The sequence below is a fragment of the Rutidosis leptorrhynchoides genome, chromosome 3, assembly GCF_046630445.1.
Source record: "Rutidosis leptorrhynchoides isolate AG116_Rl617_1_P2 chromosome 3, CSIRO_AGI_Rlap_v1, whole genome shotgun sequence".
Classification (NCBI taxonomy): Eukaryota; Viridiplantae; Streptophyta; class Magnoliopsida; order Asterales; family Asteraceae; genus Rutidosis; species Rutidosis leptorrhynchoides.
In genome coordinates this window covers 345,602,419-345,626,827 of record NC_092335.1, presented here as the reverse complement: position 1 = coordinate 345,626,827, position 24,409 = coordinate 345,602,419, and positions in this window count along the sequence as shown.

Genomic DNA, 24,409 nt, shown 5'->3' with positions numbered 1-24,409 from the left:
ATTAAAAATTATCGTAAATATTAAAGTTATCATAATTAGAATTATCGTTTTATCATAATGTCATCTTAGTAATTATAAATATTGATATTTTTATAATAATAATAATTATTACAAAATAATACAACTTTTACTTACTATCATTATAGATATTATTTTATCAAATAAATATGTGATACAAACATATTTTACTACGTGTAATAACTTACTTTAATAATACATATCATATTATCTTTATGATATTAAATGAACCCTATAAATTTTATTACTTAATATATATAAAAGTATATTTTATTATATAAATTTAATATAAAATTTCATTTATTAATAAATAAATTATATTATTTACTCTAATAAATCTTTTAAAAATATTTAAAAATATAAAACGACGATATTTAAACTATATATTAATCATGTATAGATTTTTGGAAATTATTTTGAGTCAAATTTACTTTTGTTGACTTTTGCATATTAGTCTCGAGCATTAGGATTGTGGTACACTATGACTTGACCTAATTTGTTAGAAAAATATTGATCAACACATAAATATATATAATTAATTTAGGTTCGTGAATCCGAAGCCAACCTTGCACTTGTTCAATGACGTTATATGTATTTTTACTACGAAATACAGTATGGTGAGTTTCATTTGCTCCCTTTTTAAATGCTTTTACAATATATATTTTTGGGACTGAGAATACATGCACTGCTTTTATAACTGTTTTACGAAATGGACACAAGTAATTGAAACTACATTATATGGTTGAATTATCGAAATCGAATATGCCCCTTTTTATTAAGTCTGGTAATCTAAGAATTAGGGAACAGACACCCTAATTGACGCGAATCCTAAAGATAGATCTATCGGGCCCAACAAGCCCCATCCAAAGTACCGGATGCTTTAGTACTTCGAAATTTATATCATGTCTGAAGGAGGATCCCGGAATGATAGGGGATATTCTTATATGTATCTAGTTAATGTCGGTTACCAGGTGTTCATCACATGAATGATTATTTTTGTCTCTATGCATGGGACGTATATTTATGAGAACTGGAAATAAAATTCTTGTGGTCTATTAAAATGATAGAAATAAATGATTATGATAAATTAATGAACTCACTAACCTTTTGGTTGACACTTTAAAGCATGTTTATTCTCAGGTATTAAAGAAATCTTCCGCTGTGCATTTGCTCATTTTAAAGATATTACTTGGAGTCTTTCATAGCATATTTCGAAGAACGTTGCATTCGAGTCATTGAGTTCATCAAAGATTATTATTAAATCAATTTATAGTTGGATAGTGGATATTATGAAATGGTATGCATGTCTGTCAATTTTTGATGTAAAGAAAGTTTGTCTTTTAAAAACGAATGCAATACAAATGTATCATATAGAGGTCAAATACCTCGCAATGTAATCAACTATTGTGAATCATTTATAATGTATATGAACGGGTCCTTTAACACTTAGTGGTCACCGGATAGTTAAGGCACTGGGTGGGACGGTGGTTGTCCCCACTGTATCACAGTTGGTATCAGAGCGATGGTCGTAGTGAACCAGGTCTTGCATTAATGTCTCTAACTCGTAGTTGTTAGGATGCATTAATGAGTCTGGACTTCGGCCTAGTAGTTGTTAGGATACATTAATAAGTCTGGACTTGAACCTGGTCTGCATGTCAAAAGTTTTGCTTATCATTTCTAGTCGGAACTCATTTGTTTATCATCCTTAGAAAATTATCTGCTTATCATTCTTAGTCTAGACACATCATACTACAATGATTGCATGAATAGTCTATAGACAAAATTTATATCTTAGCGTATCTGCTAATTCATATCTTAGCATATCTGTTATTGTTACATTTTCCTGACAGATTCCGTAGATTCCTCCGTAACTTATGGAATTTTAGTATTATATACGCATATGTAAATTATGTATTGCAGGGTACTAATCTACATCCTATAATCTTATCTTATCGAAAATCCTTCATCTGATCGTACGAGATGAATCCCGCAACTAGTTCGAGTCCCTCAGATTCCGATAGCTATTCCGATAGTTATTCTGACAGCTATTCCGACATGGATATTCACCTAAGCTCCGAAAGCAGTGTAAATGAAATGGATCAACCAAACTAGTCATCTTCAATTCTGGATGAATTGGGGATGGGTTCGTAGACGACTTAACCGATGGAGACGCGAAGAAGGCAATCCTTTCCATCCACCACATTCCCCTCTTGGCGAAGAACCTGAATCATTTACCGGCGAACCCATTCGAAACACCATTTCCACACTCATTTCCAGAGTATCTCGCCACGATTATATTATATCTAAAATTATAAACCTTATTCATCCGCTCGTTCCAACCGACAATCATCATGGAGTAATGGAAGAAGTCAACGAGATTCACGCTCGAGTAATCAATTTGGGGAATATGGTGCAAAATGTACCAGCTTCAGCAACATCACACATCTCAACATCACAATTCATACCTCGAACTTAATCATCATTCTACGAATCGTTCTACATCATTTATCTTCTTTCTGCATGATGATTATGTAATCTCTAATGTTTTAGAGATTATATATTCTTGTTCTAACAGTAAATCAGATGAGTTTAATATCATATTGACTCATTAAATCCATGATTACATCTGAAGAAAATATATATGTAAGTATATTTTCATTAAGATTGTAATTAAAAATTCTTTTGTACAAACTGTTAATGGTGAAAATATTTTAACAGGTAGGTACCCGAGGAATATTTAGCTTTCATATTAACATGTTATATTGTATATCCTTTAATTCCGTTTCTACAGTCATTTACTATCCTACTTACATCTACAGATATATGTATCCGTTCACCACAGAATAACTATTTTCATTCAAATTTCATATTTGGATTTTGACCTATCAAAATCCAACAAGTGGCATAACGAAGAAAACATTTGACGAAATAAAATTTGTTAGAAACAAACAAATTAACTATGAGAAATTTTGTTAAGAAACCACGCTAACAAAATCCTAGCTAACTGTTCCTAGCTAACTGCTAATTCCTTATTATATTTTAATTATCGCAATTTATTTTATCGCAATTTAATTCTCGCAATTTTATTTATTGTCATTTAATTTCTGTTATTTATTTTACGCACTTTATTTATCGTCATTTAAATACTGTTGTTTACGCATTTTAAATATCGGGACACATATACAAGGTTTTGACATATCATATCGACACATCTATATATATTATTTGGAATAACCATAGACATTCTATTTGCGGTAATGATCGAGTTAGCTATACAGGGTTGAGGTTGATTCTAAAATAATATATATAATTTGAGTTTGATCCAAAAGCCTCTAGCTTGAATATATTAATTACTTTATAAGGCTCGAACTATAAGGACGGTACCGTAGGTTTGACAAACCTCACTCAACGAACTGGGTGCTTATAAATTTGTAACCGAATGCTTGATCAGCGTTTGCAACATGGGGTAAAGGAAGACGTGTAGCTCATTTAAGCTATCTGTGGGTTAAAGCTTTATATTCAAGTGCCCATACCTGTTTTATAACTTTTACTGCTTTGAACTAAATCTCGTGGTCTAACAAAGATAAACTGATTTACTTAAACCTGTAGATTCACTCAACATTTTTGTTGATCGTTTTCATGTTTTATCTCAGGTACTTAAAGGTACTTAGCTTCCGCATTGCTTTGATGACTATGTACTTACGTGGTGCATACACTGGATTGGAGTCCAGCATGGGTCTTTTTGTCAAGAACATTTGATCACATTTGATACTATTTATTTTTAAATAATGTTATGGATTATTTACTTATGTCATTAATGTCAACGTTTGGTTTTATTTTACTTTAATGAAAATACTTTTGAAATAAATGCGATTACTTTTCAAAAAAATTCTCATATAGAGGGCGTGACCGTTAACTGTGGGACTAGAAGTTAATATTCCGTTAATGTGTTCTAACGGGGTGTTACAACAATCAAACAAGAACATGCAATAGGCTTAGGTCATACAGTCAAGGCACTAGCTAGATCTTAACAGTTCCTAAGAGGTCTCTTTGGAACAGTCAATAAGCATACTAGGTCATTCATGTCTCAATTCCTAAGTTCCGTGTCCTAAAAGCACATTAGATGCCTCTCGGGAACTCCGGTCATACCGAGTTCATAGAATCTTCAGATACAATATAACCAGGGGTCTTAATCCTATGAAGTTGATAAGTTCATATAGGTGGACAAGTACTGATCACAACCTACGTTGGTCAATCCATAAGATGCTAGCATACAAGTCTATCAGACTCACAAGTTCAGCATAATAACAATAATCATACTAATTTAACATAACTACTCTAACCCAAACTTCTTTCTTGGAAACATACAGATTAATTAAGCTAACATGGTAATATCGGAACGCATTATTAAACATAAAAAGTAAAAATACATGTTTAATACAAAAGACAAGCGTTTCGGATAAAAACCTGAAAGGCTGAAGAAATCTGCCCGAGATTGTAGGGACTCGCCGGGATATCCTCCGGAAAATAAAAGCTAAGCTAGCTACTACTAAAAACTAACTAAACAATTGAAAATATAAAATGAATTGTAAATTGAGTGTGTGTTGAAATGGATGGAAAGAGCTTGAAATAGACTTGAATTTTTCCCAGCAAACGGCTGGCAGGCCGTTTGGCAAGCCATTTGCTGTGCCCGTTTGATCAGATCAGTCGTTTGTTATGCTCGTTTATGCTGGTTGTGTGTCAGGCCTTTTGCCATACAGGCAAGCCGTTTGGCAGGCCGTTTGGCTTGCCTCGTCAGCTGAAATAACTGGATCGTAACTTGATTTCTTGTCTTTTACCGTTTTCGCTCTAGATTCTTCGTTTTAGCTCCGTTTTACTTGATTCTTTTTGCATCGCCTTCGTAATTACTTAATCTACAAAATCAACCGACAAAGTGATTATTTTTGCGATAAAGTTTGGAACTTTATGGATTTAGGGCCTAATAACGGTGGTAAAAACGTGATTTTTTTGCCGATATCAGACTCCGTCATATCTGTTTCCTCCCATGCAAATATATCTATATTTGAAGTGAGCAAACGATATAGAGCTTCCTTCAATGATTTGCTTAGGTTTTCATTAGTAAGTATTTTTTTTGTTCGAGATACTTTGCGTTTAAAGTTATTGTGTCATCCTGCGCTATTTCTATATGTACTTCAGTTTTAAATACCTGCAAACATTCTACCGATTCTGATTCCTGGACACGGAGTGTCTCTATTCCAGCATGTGTTGGGAATTTCATCATAATGTGAACAGTTGATGTTATGGCACCAAACTTCTGAATTTTAGTCCTTCCTAATATGACATTATACCTTGTATCTGTTTATAACCTTGCTAGCCCCTGTATCTGTATATAACCTTGCCACTTGCCAATTCGAAATATGTGCCTCGATCATCACAGGTTCATTTGATGGATCCGTGTCGAATCGCGAAGGAAAAATTATAGGCTCATGCCTCCGAGCCTCTAATACCTCCGCCTTTCGTCTTTGCTCAGTCTTCTAAGAATGAATCATGAATATGTCTAACTCATCAAAGCATCTGACCTTTTCCTTAGCCATTGTGTAGGATCGTGTAAACAGGATTAAACGATCTAATCTTCTATATCGAGTGCGGAAAATCTCGATATAGGGTTTTATACTCAAAACACACACTAATACTTTATCTTTAGGTAATAAACGACTTTAGGGTGTTAAAGATCGACCTAGATGAATGCTAGATGACCAGGGAATCGATTTGGACGTTTAGGTGCGGCTAGGAACGTTAACCTAACAATGAACCCGTAATTCCCTTTATATATACACAGCATGTGCAACCATGCGGTTGAACCCCTTCAACCGTGCGGTTGCCCTGTGTACCCGTACGGTTGCATATCTGCAACCGTACGGTTGCATATCTGCAACCGTACGGTTGCATTCTAACAGTGAAAGTTAAACATTAAAGCATTCCAACTTTATCGTAATGAACTCAGGGACTATAATGCACCAACACATTGATTCTTCTTCTATTTCAACACCTAACATTTTGTAACAATTCGAACACTGGATGGCACCATATGATTAAACATATTTCCTCTAAAACATATTTGAGTGCTAAATTTGGGGGAAAATGGATTGATCGATTGTTTTATCTCAAGCAGTCGTGCAAACCCGATCAGAATCTGAGAGTTCATGAGGGTGTAAAACAATCAATCAGATTAATCTACTTGTTAGAATTCAATTGAAGGTGAGTAATCTTGTAGCTGAGATTAAAATCCTGCAATGTAAGTTTACAGTAAGTGTACGTTGCGATTTGAATAGCCTAAAGGATCTACTTATAGGCGGGAAAGTTAGTTATTGGGATGGCTGACGTGGCAGTGTACCATCTGTGAGGATAACAAACTTTTCGAAATAGTTGGATTGACGTGGCACAAAGACGCTCCCCTCGTGTGCCACGACCAAGATATTTTGGGACACGTGTGCTGGCCTGACTTGTCCAGGTTAAAGGGCTTACGTGTGAACACAACCTAGATTACTCTTCAAATGTTTCTTCCCGACGACTCCTATCGGTCCTATAACCCTTGACGGTACCGACCATTTATCCCTTCACAATCCTTCCTTAATGTTTTATGTTCGTCATTATCATTTTCGTCACAGGTAACATTAAAAATCCCTGTAGGTCCCCATTTTATTGTGATCAATTATTTTATATTAATGGTATTTTTCCGGATACGAATTATAGGGCGTATTTCATTAAAATGCATTTAGAATTAGTTTTTGTTTGTAATTATATTTGCGAAAAACAAGAATACATAAATTTGAAGAGCAACATATTCATCAAATCAATAGATGAAGAGGCCAAACAAGTTGTAAGAAGCTAATCACGTACTACTACTTACACAAACAATTACAAAAATTGCAACTCACAACCATTTAGTTTCTATTTTTACTTGCTGTAAAATTTACAAAAGTGTTTATATTGAATGAGAAAGTGAGAAAGGATATTGGAAAATATCAAATCCACCATATTAAATACTTGATTGTATAAGATTGTTCAAGTGGTAGTGGACATTCTTTGTTAGACATCAGGAGTTTGACTCTCGGAGACTACAACTTGTTATCTCTTGATATTTAAATCCATCTAACGATGTTTTTTGCACCTTGCGTTGCGGGAGGAGGGGGGGGGGGGGGGAGTCTTATCTGTCTTGCCCTCGGATTGGTTCAGTTTTTCTCTATGGCAGCAGCTGAGGACGGGATATGCAACTGCGAGAGATGATCACGAATGGTTTGATTCCGTGGTTAATCCCAAATTGCCGTTAAGAAAGAATAATTAATTAATCCTTCTTATAAATAACACTCCGGTGTTTTAATAACAAGATGTAGTTATTGAGGTAGTGATTGATTGTTGGCTCGATTCCTCCATAACATAAACGCGTTCAATTCATTGGGTGAAATTTGTGAAATTTGTGTGTTACCTTGCCACGTACCACCGTCAAATGAAGTAGGTGTACTCGGAATCGGAAGCGACCAATTCCATTGATTAGAGAATAGATTATTTGGATTGTAGGGTGAGTTTTGGTTATTTGGATTGTAGGGAGTATTTGGAAGGTTTTGATTGTTGGACATTTTCAAAATAATTGGGTATATAAAATAAGAATGTTGAAGATGTAGTAGTTGGTGGAGTGTAGTGTATATTTATAATAGCTTGAAATATATCTGTTACATTAAAAAAAGAAAAAAAAAGAAAACAACGTCGGAAAGGGGAGACTGACTCGCCAACGCCGACCAAAGACGGTTATGATCGATACGGGAGCTCTAACTAATCTTAATAAAAACCCAAATTTACATATTAACTAATAGACAAAAGTTATGAATAGTAATCAGGGGCATTTTCGACTTTTAACCTTTTTTTTTTAATTTTAACTAAATTTCATTTTAGCAACAAAGCCCCCACACTTTTACATATTAACTAATAGACAAAAGTTATGAATAGTAATCAGGAGCATTTTCGACTTTTAACCTTTTTTTTTTTAATTTTAACTAAATTTCATTTTAGCAACAAAGCCCCCACACTTTTTTGAAACATTCAAATCGACCCCCCAAACAGGGGGGTAAAGTGTCAAATAACCATTTTCATAAAAAATCTTAAATAAACTCCACCCAAATATTCAACGGGTCATATCTTCTCGCTCGCAACGAGTTAAATTTTTCCGACACCATCGTTAAACTTGAAATAATTTTAGGAACACAATGTCACTAGCTATACGCAAAACGGACGCTTTTTAAAAAGCGCTAAATATTTGGGTACTTTTCATACACGTTGATTTTGCGTTAAATTTTTAAAAGTCGACAATTCCATAGCGAAACGCGTAGATGCACATATATTGTTAATTTAAAATAACATTTAAATCATTCACGGGTTATACCTTTTAGTTCGACTCGAGTTGCGCTTCAACGACATCACGCTGCATATCAAAGGACTATATACAAATACAAATCATACAAATAAAACAGAACAAAAGCAAGTTTAGATCATCAACTACTTTTTTTATCATTTAATTGATCAAACGATCTTGTTTTCGATGATCTTGTTTTCGAAATTTTACAATCTTTCCGAAAGTAAAACAAACTTTCGGAGTACTATTTAATTTATACAATTAGCCACATATATAGAACTGTATGCATATATATGTTTAGTAAGGATGAATAACTTACCAAGCGGCCGCGATCAAGGAGTAAATTCGAGTCCGATAAGTGTACATAAAGTTGCTTTTTAGAATCAAAAATGACAGGATAAAGAACTTTGCAATGACCTCACGACTTTAAGTATTAGATTATTTCTTTCTTTCTTACCCTTATTTGAAAGTTGTATTAGTTAAATATTTTGGATAGTGTAGTTGGCTTAAGAGAGTCGTCTATATCATTGTAACAATTTGTGATATAGTGTATTTTTCTCTTTGGGGCCGGTGATTTTTCTCCTGTTTTGGAGTTTCCACGTTAAATCTTGTGTTGTGTATTGTTCTTATTTCTTTACTGTTTTTCATTGGGCGTTTGTTGGGAATTAGTGAGGCCGTAATTTCCCAACAACACAACTGGTATCAGGGCGTCAGGTTTGACGGTGGTCTCGGTTATAGGAGTCGGAGTATGCTCTGTGGTTGCCACGGGAGTGGATCGTCCACATCAGAAACGAGTTCTATTGATCGCATAGGGTATCTGGTTAGAAAATATTTTTTATGATTCGTAGTAATAGTTGGATTTGTTAGTGGCGAGTTGTGGATTTCTGATTTAAAGGGTCCTGGCTGAAATGTCCCGTTCACATTGATTATAAACATTCCATATTAATTGATTTCGTTGCGAGGTTTTGACCTCTATATGAGACGTTTTTCGAAGACTGCATTCGTTTTTAAAACAAACCATAACCTTTATTTTATCGACAAGGTTAACAAGACACCACTTAGATTATCCAGAAATGATAATCTAACAAATATCACACTTACACACTACCAATACATATTGGTTTACAAATATTAATATGTTACAACAAAATAAATCTCGAATGCAGTTTTAAACAATATTATACAAGCATGCTGACACCAAATCTTGTCCATATAATAGCATGCAACAGCGGAAGCTCTTAATAATCACTTGAGAATAAACATGCTTTAAACATCAACAAAAATGTTGGTGAGTTATAGGTTTAACCAATATTTATCAAATCGTAATAATAGACCACAAGATTTCATATTTCAATATACATCCCATACATAGAGATAAAAATCATTCATATGGTGAACACCTGGTAACCGACCTTAACAAGATGCATATAGAATATCCCCTATCATCCCGGGACACCCTTCGGACATGATGAATTCGAAGTACTAAAGCATCCGGTACTTTGGATGGGGCTCGTTGGGCCCAATAGATCTATCTTTAGGATTCGCGTCAATTAAGGTATCTGTTCCCTAATTCTTAGATTACCAAACTAAAAAGGGGCATATAAGGTTTAATAATCCAGCCATAGAATGTAGTTTCATTTACTTGTGTCTATTTTGTAAAACATTTATAAAACTGCATGTATTCTCATCCCAAAATATTAGATTTTAAAAGTGGGACTATAACTCACTTTCACAGATTTTTACTTCGTCGGGAAGTAAGACTTGGCCACTGGTCGATTCACGAACCTATAACAAATATGTACATATATATCAAAGTATGTTCAAAATATATTTACAACATTTTTAATACGTTTTGATGTTTTAAGTTTATTAAGTCAGCTGTCCTCGTTAGTAACCTACAACTAGTTGTCCACAGTTAGATGTACAGAAAATAAAGCAATATATATTATCTTGAATCAATCCACGACCTCTTGTATACAAGACTCAGACTAGATCACAACTCAAAGTATATATAATATTTTGGAATCAACCTCAACCCTGTATAGCTAACTCCAACATTACTGCATATAGAGTGTCTATGGTTGTTCCGAAATATATATATATATATATATATATATATATATATATATATATATATATATATATATATATATATATATATATATATATATATATATATATATAGATGGGTCGATATGATATGTTAATACATTGTATTCGTGTCTATGGTATCCCAAGATTACATAATATACATAATATATTCCAAGGTGCTACTTTAAGCATGACCATCTCTCCAATTTCAAATTCTATATCTTTTCTTTTAATGTCAGCGTAGCTCTTTTGTCGACTTTGGGCGGTTTTCAACCGTTGTTGAATTTGGATGATCTTCTTGGTAGTTTCTTGTATTATCTCCGGACCCGTAATCTGTCTAACCCCCACTTCACTCCAACAAATCGGAGACCTGCACTTTCTACCATAAAGTGCTTCAAACGGTGCCATCTCAATGCTTGAATGGTAGCTGTTGTTGTAGGAAAATTCTGCTAACGGTAGATGTCGATCCCAACTGTTTCCGAAATCAATAACACATGCTCGTAGCATGTCTTCAAGCCTTTATATTGTCCTTTCGCTCTGCCCATCAGTTTGTGAATGATAGGCAGTACTCATGTCTAGACGAGTTCCTAATGCTTGCTGTAATGTCTGCCAGAATCTTGAAATAAATCTTCCATCCCTAGCAGAGATAATAGAGATTGGTATTCCATGTCTGGAGACGACTTCCTTCAAATACAGTCGTGCTAACTTCTCCATCTTGTCATCTTCTCTTATTGACAGGAAGTGTGCTAATTTGGTGAGACGATCAACTATTACCCAAATAGTATCAAAACCACTTGCAGTCCTTGGCAATTTAGTGATGAAATCCATCGTAATGTTTTCCCATTTCCATTCCGGAATTTCGGGTTATTGAAGTAGACCTGATGGTTTCTGATGCTCAGCTTTGACCTTAGAACATGTCAAACATTCTCCTACATATTTAGCAAAATCGGCTTTGATACCCGGCTACCAAAAATGTTTCTTGAGATCCTTGTACATCTTCCCCGTTCCAGGATGTATTGAGTATCTAGTTTTATGAGCTTTTCTAAGTACCATTTCTCGCATATCTCCAAATTTTGGTACCCAAATTCTTTCAACCCTATACCGGGTTCCGTCTTCCCAAATATTAAGATGCTTCTCCGATCCTTTGGGTATTTCATCCTTTAAATTTCCTTCTTTTAAAACTCCTTGTTGCGCCTCCTTTATTTGAGTAGTAAGGTTATTGTGAATCATTATATTCATAGCTTTAATCGAATAGGTTCTCTGTCCTTTCTGCTCAAGGCGTCGGCTACCACATTTGCCTTTCCCGGGTGGTAACGAATCTCAAAGTCGTAATCATTCAACAATTCAATCCACCTGCGCTGCCTCATGTTCAGTTGTTTCGGATTAAATATGTGTTGAAGACTTTTGTGGTCGGTATATATAATACTTTTGACCCCATATAAGTAGTGCCTCCAAGTCTTTAATGCAAAAACAACCGCGCCTAATTCCAAATCATGCGTCGTATAATTCTGCTCGTGAATCTTCAATTGTCTAGACGCATAAGCAATTACTTTCATTCGTTGCATTAATACACAACTGAGACCTTGCTTTGAGGCGTCACAATATATCACAAAATCATCATTCCCTTCAGGTAATGACAATATAGGTGCCGTAGTTAACTTTTTCTTTAACAATTGAAACGCTTTTTCTTGTTCATCTTTCCATTCAAATTTCTTCCCTTTATGCGTTAATACAGTCAAGGGTTTTGCTATTCTGGAAAAGTCTTGGATGAACCTTCTGTAGTAACCAGCCAGTCCTAAAAATTGGCGTATATGATGTAGTGACCCGAACTTTTCCATGTTATATATTAAATGAAAGCTATATTTGTATGATTAAATGTTTCCAACATGTTAAGCAATCAAACTTGTTAAGACTTGATTATTTGAAATGTGCTTCATATAGACAATTGACCACCCAAGTTGACCGGCGATTCACGAACGTTAAAATTTGTAAAAACTACATGATGATATATATATGGATATATATATGGTTAACATGAGATTATGATAAGTAAGTATCTCACTAAGTATATTAACAGTGAGTGATATACATAAAAATGAGTTTATTGAATTAAGAAACTCGCAAACGATATATATAACGATTATCGTTATTACAACGTCTTACTAAATACATATGAATCATATTAAGATATTGATACACTATGTTTAACATGATAAAATGATAATTAATTATATCATTAAGTGTGTTAACAATGAACTACATATGTAAAACAAGACTACTAACTTAAGAATTTCGAAACGAGGCATATATGTAACGATTATCGTTGTAACGACATTTTAATGTATATATATATCATATTAAGATATATTCATACATTATAATATCATGATAATGTAATAATTTAGCATCTCATTTAAGTATAATAACAATGGATTAATTACATTTAACAAGATCGTTAACTTAAAGGTCTTAAAACAACACTTACATGTAATGACTAACGGTGACTTAACGACTCAGTTAAAATGTATATACATGTAGTGGATTAAGATGTATTAATGCACTTTTGAAAGACTTCAAGACATATATCAAAGTATTTCTACTTAGCAAAAATGCTCAAAATTACATTCTCATTCGTTTCCATAAACAATTCTACTCGTGTACACCCGTATTTGTACTCGTACAATACACAGCTTCTAGATGTATTTACTATTGGTATATACACCTTTAATCATTCATTCTTAGCAGCCATCTTAGAGTCAAAAACACGTGGAACCATTATTTAACAACTTGTATGACTAATGAGATAAAAACAAACATAAGGATCTTTTTTTTTCTTTATAACAAGTAATTTCGTTTTTATGATTTCACCCCATTTTTCCATTCCATTTTCTCATACTTACACCCCAAATTCTCTCTCAAAATACTCCTAACATCATACTTGATCATCTCCAAGCATTTTCACCATCTTTTAGCTTCAATTACAAGCTTTAATCATCATAAAAATAACCATTCAAGAACACTTCAAGAAATCTTGCTAGCTTACTTTCAATCTTGCAAATCCATTTCAAGTGATCATCAAATCTTAAGACATCTTTCTTATTTATAGTAAGATATCTTTCTAATTCAAGGTAATACTCATATTCAAACTTTGATTTAATTTCTATAACTATAACAATCTTATTTCGAGTGGAAACCTTACTTGAACTTGTTTTCGTGTCATGATTCTGCTTCAAGAACTTTCAAGCCATCCAAGGATCCTTTGAAGCTAGATCCATTTTTCTCTTTTCCAGTAGGTTTATCCACAAAAATTGAGGTAGTAATGATGTTCATAACTTCATTCGATTCATACATATAAAGATATCTTATTCGAAGGTTTAAACTTGAAATCACTAGAACATAGTTTAGTTAATTCTAGACTTGTTCGCAAATAGCAGTTAATCCTTCTAACTTGACTTTTAAAATCAACTAAACACATGTTCTATATCTATATGATATGCTAACTTAATGATTTAAAACCTGGAAACACGATGAACACCGTAAAACCGGACATACGCCGTCGTAGTAACACCGCGGGCTGTTTTGGGTTAGTTAATTAAAAACTATGATAAACATTGATTTAAAAGTTGTTCTTTTGGGAAAATGATTTTTATTATAAACATGAAACTATATCCAAAAATCATGGTTAAACTCAAAGTGGAAGTATGTTTTTCAAAATAGTCATCAAGATGTCGTTCTTTCGACGAAAATGACTACCTCTTTAGTAAATGACATGTAACCTATATTTCCGACTATAAACTTATACTTTTTCTTCTTAGATTCATAAACTTAAGTTCAATATGAAACCATAGTAATTTGATTTACTCAAAACGGATTTAAAACGAAGAAGTTATGGGTAAAACAAGATTGGATAATTTTGCTTGTTGTAGCTACGTGAAAATTGGTAACAAATCTATATCAATCATATCCTAGCTAACTTATATTGTATTATACATGTATTCTAATATATTATGTAATCTTGGGATACCATAGACACGTATGAAAATGTTTTGACATATCATATCGACCCATGTATATATATTATTTGGAACAACCATAGACACTCTATATGCAGTAATGTTGGAGTTAGCTATACAGGGTTGAGGTTGATTCTAAAATATATATATACTTTGAGTTGTGATCTAGCCTGAGACATGTATACATTGGGTCGTGGATTGATTCAAGATAATATATATCAATTTATTTCTGTACATCAAACTATGGACAACTAGTTGTAGATTACTAATGAGGACAGCTGACTTAATACACTTAAATCATTAAAACGTAATAAAAAGTGTTGTGAATATATTTCGATCATACTTTGATATATACGTACATATTTGTTATAGGTTCGTGAATAGACCAGTGGCCAAGTCTTATATCCCGACGAAGTAAAAATCTGTGAAAGTGAGTTATAGTCCCACTTTTAAAATCTAATATTTTTGGGATGAGAATACATGCAGCTTTATAAATGTTTTACAAAATAGATACAAGTACGCAAAACTACATTCTATGGTTGGATTATTAAACTGAATATCGCCCTTCAAGTCTGGTAACCTAAGAATTAGGGAAATGGCCCCTAATTGACGCGAATCCTAAAGATAGATCTATTGGGCTTAACAACCCCCATTCAGGTTATGGATGGTTTAGTACTTTGAGATTATTATACAGACGAGAGGTTCTGTTTTGGGGATATTCTATGCATTAAGTTAACGTCGGTTACCAGGTGTTCAACATATGAATGATTTTTATCTCTATGCAGTTTGCGAAATGCCTGATATGAGATGTGTTATAAAAATGAAATCTTCTGGTCTATTATTATGATTTGATAATATATAGGTTAAACCTATAACTCACCAACATTTTTATTGACGTTTTAAGCATGTTTATTCTCAGGTGATTATTAAGAGCTTCCGCTGTTGCATACTAAAATAAGGACAAGATTTGGAGTCCATGGTTGTATGATATTGTGTAAAAACTGCATTCAAGAAACTTACTTTGATGTAATATATTTTTATTGTAAACCATTATGTAATGGTCGTGTGTAAACGGTATATTTTAGATTATCATTATTTGATAATCTACGTAATGCTTTTTAAACCTTTATCGATAAAATAAAGGTTATGGTTGTTATAAAAATGAATGCAGTCTTTGAAAAACGTCTCATATAGAGGTCAAAATCACGCGACGAAATCAATTAATATGGAACGTTTATAATCAATATGAACGGGACATTTCAGTTGGTATCCGAGCGTTGGTCTTAGAGAACCAGAAAATTTAAATTAGTGTGTCTTATCGAGTTTGTTAGGATGCATTAGTGAGTCTGGACTTCGACCGTGTTTTCTTTAAAAATAATTGCTTAACATTTTTGTTGGAAACTATATATTATTAACATGTAAATATTATGTGATATATTAATCTCTTAACGTGTTTGATATTGTGTGATAGATGTCTACCTTTAGTACGAATCCCATTGACTCACCTAATAATAATGAAGAGTCGAATATATATTGGGAAGATTCACAAATTCCCGAAGAACCGGAAGAAGAAGAACCGGAAGAAGAAGAACCGAAAGAAGAAGAACCGGAAGAAGAGGAACCAGAAAAAGAGGAACCGGAAGAAGAAGAGGTTCCGGAGGGGGAAATATTAGGAACCACAGAAAAACAGTCAGATAAAAGAAAATCCTCAACCAATGGACCAAAGTTAATAATGGTCAATGGTGTTTCCACTAAGGAAGCAAAATATTGGGAAGATTACCAATTCTTCGATTAATCGGATCTCGATGATGATTCCGATGATGTTATAGAAATTACCCTACCCAATTTAAAGAGGCAAAAGAAAATAATAAGGGAAATGGTATAAAAATAGAGAAACCTGATTCCAACCCCGATGAACTTTATATGTATCGGCAACATCCGTATTTCCTAAATTGTAACAATAACCCGGGAACCTCTAAACCACCAGGTTTTTCTAAACCATTGTGAAAAATGACAGCTCGTATTAGTGGAGCACCATATATCCCTAGAAAATTAGCGAAATGAACTAAATTCGAAGAAGAAGAAACAAGCGAGTCGGAATAAAGGATTGTAATCATGCGGTGTAATATATGTAATATAAGTGTGCTTGTACTTTTATGTTGTATGTAAAAAAAATTGCTTATATTATTTGATAATTATCTTTTACAAATCTAATCCTCGTCTGTTTTACAGTATAAAAACACAATGGACATTAAGGATAGACAACCAAAAATTTTAGAAGACCTACCCGGGGACATGATTGATGAAATCTTGTCTAAAGTTGGTCAGAATTCGTCGACACAATTATTTACGGCGAAATTAGTTTGTAGAACATTTAATGAAAGTTCTAAGAATGCCTTAGTTTATAAAAGGCTTTCCTTTGAAAGTTGGGGTATATCACATTGGGGAGACCGTAAGCTACGCCGTGTTTTCTTTAAAGCATTAAATGTGAAGAACCCAAGTGCAATTTTACGCTACGAATTAAGAACCTATTTTGACTCAACTTATCCCAACATAGGACTTCGTGAATTAGAAAGAGCTTTTAACATGCAACATAAAGAAGCATGTTATGCTTATGGGTTAGTGATGTTCGCTTCTCACCAAAGTGAGAAAAAGAACATCGAATTACAACTATTAAACAAAACATTCCCAGAAGTAACGGACTCAGTAGTTGGGGTGAGAAACAAGGTTTTTAGATTGTTACGGGGCTGTTGGGCATTACGAAACCCTCGTCCCTTTGACGATGTTACAACATGCTGTCTTATCAACGGACACAACGGTTATGTTCCACAAAACCAAGGATGGGAAGTAGTCTTAGTAAAACTAGAATGCATGATTTGTTTCTGGACTTATGAACTACGTGTCTTTATTGCCTTTGTTGAACGACTTGCGTATCAACTAGGATTGTCATCGAAACTGCTTTGTATCAATGTTATTGTGTGCTATATTTTATGCTATATAGCGGTATAGTAAGTTTGTAAAATATTGTGTAATAGTTTGAACGCAAAATATTATTATAATCAGTTTTTCATATAGAATTTTAGTGGTTGAATTGTATAGTAGCTACTAAGTATGAACTTAACGGGTAGGTACTACCCGAATGAAAAAAAGAAAAAAAACTATAAAACGCTAATATGAAGAAAAAGCTTTTATAAATAAGTTCATATTATGCTACGAAATACTATTGACTACTCTTGATATTCTATATGATTAACTAAATTCTTTTGGCTATTTTTGAAGGAAATGATACCAACTACTCGACACACCCTGAATATGAGCGAGGAAGAATTCCGTGCTTTCCTTGCAGCAAACATAGCCGCAGTACAGGCTGCGATGCAAAATAACAATAACTCTAAATACAGCAATGGAACTAACGCCACGAGAACTCGTGTAGGATGCTCCTACAAAGAATTCACTGCCTGTAAACCTTTGGAATTCGATGGAACCGAGGGTCCAATCGGATTAAAACGGTGGACTGAGAAGGTTGAATCGGTGTTTGCCATAAGTAAGTGCACTGAAGAAGACAAAGTAAAGTACGCTATGCATACCTTTACGGGTACTGCGTTAACATGGTGGAACACTTATCTAGAACATGTGGGACAAGATGCTGCTTACGTACTACCGTGGTCAGCATTCAAACACTTAATGAACGAGCAGTGTCGTCCCAGAAATGAGGTCAATAAGCTCAAGGTAGAGCTTAGAGGGTTATGAACACAAGGGTTTGATATTACCACGTACGAATGATGATTCACAGAGTTGTGCCTATTGTGTTCGAGAGCGTTCGAAGATGAAGAAGAGAAAATCGACGCATTTGTAAAAGGGTTACCGGAAAGGATCCAAGAGGATATAAGTTCACACGAGCCCGCCTCCATACAAAAGGCAAGTCGAATGGCTCATAAACTTATAAATCAAATTGAGGAAAGGATTAAAGAACAGGCGGCCGAAGAAGCCAATACGAAACAAGTCAAGAGGAAATGGGAAGAAACCAGTGACAAGGGTCACAATTTCAATAATCAACCCAACAATCACAACTACAATCGCACCAATTTTCGCAACAACAAATGCAACAACAACAACCACCCCAGCAACAACTACAACAACCGTTTCAACAACAATAACAACCGCAACAACAACAATCCCAACAATAACAACAAGAGGCAGAAATTCTGCCAGAGATGTGAAGGATACCATCCAACTGGGCTCTGTACAGCAGTGTGTACTAAGTGTAATAGAAAGGGCCATGGTGCGACAAAGTGCGAAATCTACGGATCAATGGCTAAGGGAACAAATAATGCCGGAACAAGTTATACCGACATTACCTGTTTTGGATGCGGAAAGAAGGGCCATTACAAAAATATGTGCCCAAATCAGGGGGATAATAATGGGCAAGACCTAGGAAGAGTCTTCAACATTAATGTGGTTGAAGCGCAGGAAGACCCGGAGCTTGTTACGGGTACGTTTCTTATTGACAATACATCTGCTTATGTTTTATTTGATTCGGGTGCGGATAAAAGCTATATGAGTAAGGATTTCTATGCTAAATTAAGTTGTCCATTGACACCTTTGGATAATAAGTTTATACTAGAATTAGCAAATGGTAAATTAATTGCAGCAGATAATATATGTCGAAATCGAGAAATTAAATTGTGTAGCGAAACGTTTAAGATTGATTTGATACCAGTAGAGTTAGGGAGTTTTGATGTGATAATCGGCATGGACTGGTTGAAAGAGGTGAAAGCAGAGATCGTATGTTACAAAAATGTAATTCGCATTGTACGAGATGAAGGAAAACCCTTAATGGTGTACGGAGAAAAGAGCAACACGAAGCTAAATCTTATTAGTAATTTGAAGGCGCAAAAGCTAATAAGAAAGGGTTGCTATGCTGTTCTAGCACACGTCGTGAAGGTACAAAATGAAGAAAAGAGCATCAATGATGTTCCCGTCGTAAAAGAATTTCCCGATGTATTTCTGAAAGAATTACCGGGATTACCTCCACACCGATCCGTTGAATTTCAAAATAGATCTTGTACCGGGAGCTGCACCAATAGCTCATGCTCCATACAGACTCGCACCCAGTGAAATGAAGGAACTTCAAAGCCAATTACAAGAACTTCTAGAGCATGGTTTTATACGACCAAGTACATCACCATGGGAAGCTCCTGTTTTGTTTGTCAAAAAGAAGGATGGTACATTCAGGTTGTGTATCGACTACAGAGAGTTGAACAAACTTACCATCAAGAACCGTTACCCACTACCGAGAATCGACGACTTATTTTATCAATTACAAGGCTCGTCAGTTTATTCTAAGATCGATTTACGTTCCGGATATCATCAAATGCGGGTAAAGGAGGATGATATTCCGAAGACTGCTTTCAGGACGCGATACGGTCATTACGAGTTTATGGTTATGCTGTTTGGTTTGACTAATGCACCAGCTGTGTTCAGGGACCTCATGAATAGAGTGTGTGGACCATATCTCAACAAGTTTGTCATTGTCTTCATCGATGACATACTTATTTACTCAAAGAATGATCAAGAGCATGAAGAACATTTGAGGAAAGTACTGAAATTGTTGAGGAAAGAAAAACTGTACGCTAAGTTTTCAAAGTGTGCATTTTGGTTGAAAGAAGTTCAATTCCTCGGACATGTTGTGAGCAAAGAAGGTATTCAGGTTGATCCCGCAAAGATTGAAACCGTTGTAAACTGGGAAACCCCAAAAACTCTGAAGCATATACGTCAATTTTTAGGATTGGCTGGTTATTGCAGAAGATTCATTCAAGAATTTTCCAAAATAGCAAAACCCTTGACTGCATTAACACATAAAGGAAAGAAATTTGAATGGAAGGATGAACAGGAGGAAGCGTTCCAATTGTTGAAGAAAAAGCTAACTACAGCATCTATATTGTCATTGCCTGAAGGAAAAGATGATTTTGTGACATATTGTGATGCCTCAAAGCAAGGTCTCGGTTGTGTATTAACGCAACGAACGAAAGTAATTGCTTATGCGTCTAGACAATTGAAGATTCACGAGCAAAATTATACGACTCACGATTTGGAATTGGGCGCTGTTGTTTTTGCATTAAAGACTTGGAGGCATTACTTATATAGGGTCAAAAGTATTATATATACCGACCACAAAAGTCTCCAATATATATTTGATCAGAAACAACTAAACATGAGGCAGCGTAGGTGGATTGAATTGTTAAATGGTTACGACTTTGAGTGCAATACCCCCAAATAGGGCCGGGGAAATATGACTTCACAATATCACAACACAAGTATGTACAAACGAGAACGACTCTATATGAGACGTTTTTAATATAAACCAATGTATTAAAGCAGCGGAAAGTATTATGTCATTACAATAGGTGTTCTAATGCAATAATATGAATGTATAAATGCGGACTCCAAAAGCAGCAAAGTCCAAATAGCAAATAATCTTTAGCAATCTTCACCTGAGACAAAACATGCTTAAAGTGTCAACCAAAATGGTTGAGTGAACAACATAGGTTTAACAATTATAATAAGTTTTTAGACCACAAGATTTAGTTATAGAGATTAATTAGTTCGGTAGTAGTACTGGTGTATATGATATCGATACTAACTATAAGTTACCCTAAACACATCACGTTCGTGTCGTGAATCATTATTATGTATCCATTGACCATCGATCATCCGGATAGAGACGTCACTCTCAATAGCGCTATTCACAATAACTAAGCTTGCCTTTATACGTAGCAATTAACAATATCATGGTAGGGATTTAGCATGAATCAAAGCAAGTTAGCAACAGTTTGAACTAATCAAAAGAAAGTTTAAATACTTGCGTCTAAGCGTAAAACAGTTTGAAAGCAAGCATGTGTCTCACCCCAAAGTTTAAAATAAGTAAATAGAGAAAGTTAAAAAGTGGGGCTATGAAGTTCACCTTAATAGCAGATAGATATTCCACGCAAGTTATATGTTCGGAGTGTTGAACACGGAGATCTCAACCTAGAGATGTTATGTTCGATTAGTTAATGTCTAATAGACATAAAGTTTGTTTATTAATATAGTAAACTATATTAACAATGACCGATTTTCGAGAAAGTTATAAGTGATAATATACTTAGTGTTATTAAGTGTTATTATATACTTAAGTGTATAGATTATACTAATAATAGTATTATTAATCTTTAATTATTCAACCTTTATATATATACCTATCATTATATGTTACATCTATAAATATACTTCTATGTGATACATACATATACATATATATTCTTTATTATTATTTTACATGTATTCATAACTATATGATATATATATATATAGTAGATGTATGTGTTACTTATATAATAATGTAAGATGATACATATACATATATTTATTACTTTTCTTATTATTAGGTTTACTAACTTATGTATCTTACATAATGAACATTCATACATACATACACACGTACATATACATACACATATACACATACATATACACGTATGCATATATTTACATATACACACACACATATACATATAGTGTATACATGCACATACGTACGTATGCATGCATGCATGCACGTACACCATGATCATAATTACTTAACTAATCACAAAATCATAACTTTTGTCATAATCTTAACCTAATCAATACATAAAATCACAATTTTTTTAACATAATAACAAGTCATATTTATTACCCCTATTTCATTATTCATAACATTCTTAACATAAAATCGTAACTTTTAACATATCCTTAATACTTCATGATCAATTTGTAATTCACAACTCTTTATTATAACAACTAGTTTATTATCATACATCTTTTATCATTATCAAAATCTTATACTAAACAATTACTTGATCAACCTTTATCTTATTATTAGTCAATGACCCTAATCATTATTAACTATACACATTTATCTTATTATTAACAATTAACTATAATACTTGATCATAATCTTATCATTATTCATTATAGGTTACATCTAAACTTAACATGAAGTCATAAACTTTTATCTTAATACATGTAATTATTACCCAAGAGATTTAAGTGAGATTAACTAGGGTTTAAAGGGCTACCTTACAAAGAATGAGACCTAGGATTGATGGTGAGTCTGGTACGAGCAGAAGGCAGAAAACAAGCAGCAACAGCTCGACCCAATAGGGGTCTATTTGGGTCAGAATAACACGACAGAAACTAGCAGCAGCTCACGACCAACAGGAGGTTCCTCTTGGCTTCTTTGATCGACAGAAAGACAGAAAATAAAAAGCAAATAATCAAACCACTATGGGCTGTTGTGGGTCAAACAATACAGCAGGAAAACAGAAAACAACTTACTTGATTCCTGACTTCTTTGATCACGTGCAGCAGCAGGCAGAAACAGAAAAGAACGCAGCAGTTAGGAAACAACAGACAAGCAGAAAGTAGGTGATTAGCAGGCTTGTTGATGGAGGGTTTGCAGCAGGTTTGATGGCTAATGTTGGTGGTGATTGGCGACAGCAGGCTAGGGTTTTTGGTGGAGGTTTTCAATCGACAAAGCAGGCTGGAATAAAGGTTGTTTAGTCCACTGAAACTGGAGGGTAGCAGGTGATTTAGTCGTAAGGTTTGGACGGAATGCAGGAGTAATCAGTCGACTGGAATTGAGCAGATAGTTGTGGTGAATAACTGGAAAACTCGATGCTTTTTATAGTTTCAATTGTTTCCTAATTGCTCTTGGATTCAAGGATTAATTTGAGTTTAATTAGGCTTGATAATACTTAGGCAACAAGTTTTATCTTCCTAAAACCCCTACAATCGATTTATTTGTGATACATATGACTTCTTTATTTATTTTTTTACGGTATACTTATTTTTCTATATATATTATTTTTTTTATAATAATTATTATTATTAATATTAAGGTTATATTATTTAAATACATTTTATTTATTTACTAGACCCTAATCTTTTATAAATTTTATTTGGTTCCAAATTGTTTGCATATTAATTTGTATAGTTTATTACATGTCACTTTTAAGTATTAATATATATATAGTTTATATTATTTATTAAGTACTAGGGTTAGGGTTTATTATTTAATATTAAATGGTATTAGGGTTTTGTAGTTAATAGGTAAGGTTAGGTTTAGGGTTTTATATCATATTAGGGTTTTAATAATAATTACGCTCATTTAATGATAGTATAAATGTTCGTTTGTCGAAATGGATAACAACCCTAATGATGATGCACAGAATATGACATTGAAACCCTAAGGACAACTTGGTAAATTCAGAAGGGAAATATGAGGGTTGTTATAGTACCTCCCCGTTAATTTAAACTTCGTCCCAAAGTTTCAGGTGGACTTCTCGGATGCATCTGTAGTTGAGAAGAGATGGGGATATTTTCGCTTCATTCGGTCTTCACGTTCCCAGGTATACTCGGTGCCTCGTCACGAATTCCAACGGACTTTAACAATAGGTATATAGTACTTTGTTTCAAACGTTTATCCTCATGATCCAGAACTTCTCTAGGTTTTTCGATGAAGTGAAATAAATGCGAAGATCATTCAAAGGAATAACAAGTATATCGTCAACAAGACACTTTTTAAGATTCGGGATGTGAAATGTATGAACTTTATTTAACAGGAAGTGTTGATTAAAAATTAGCATTCGGTCAACGTTTTGTTAAAGCAAAGTCTACACTTAATTACAGTGGGGACCTACTTGAATGAGAGTGGATATTGTATGAAATTTCAGCTAAAAGAGCCTAGGTGATTAGAATATCTAGTCTTATGGACTTCCTCCATGACTAGTTCTTGAAATTTTCTGATTAATGGTGATTTTTATAGGATCGACATGTATTCCTTCGCTATTAACTACAT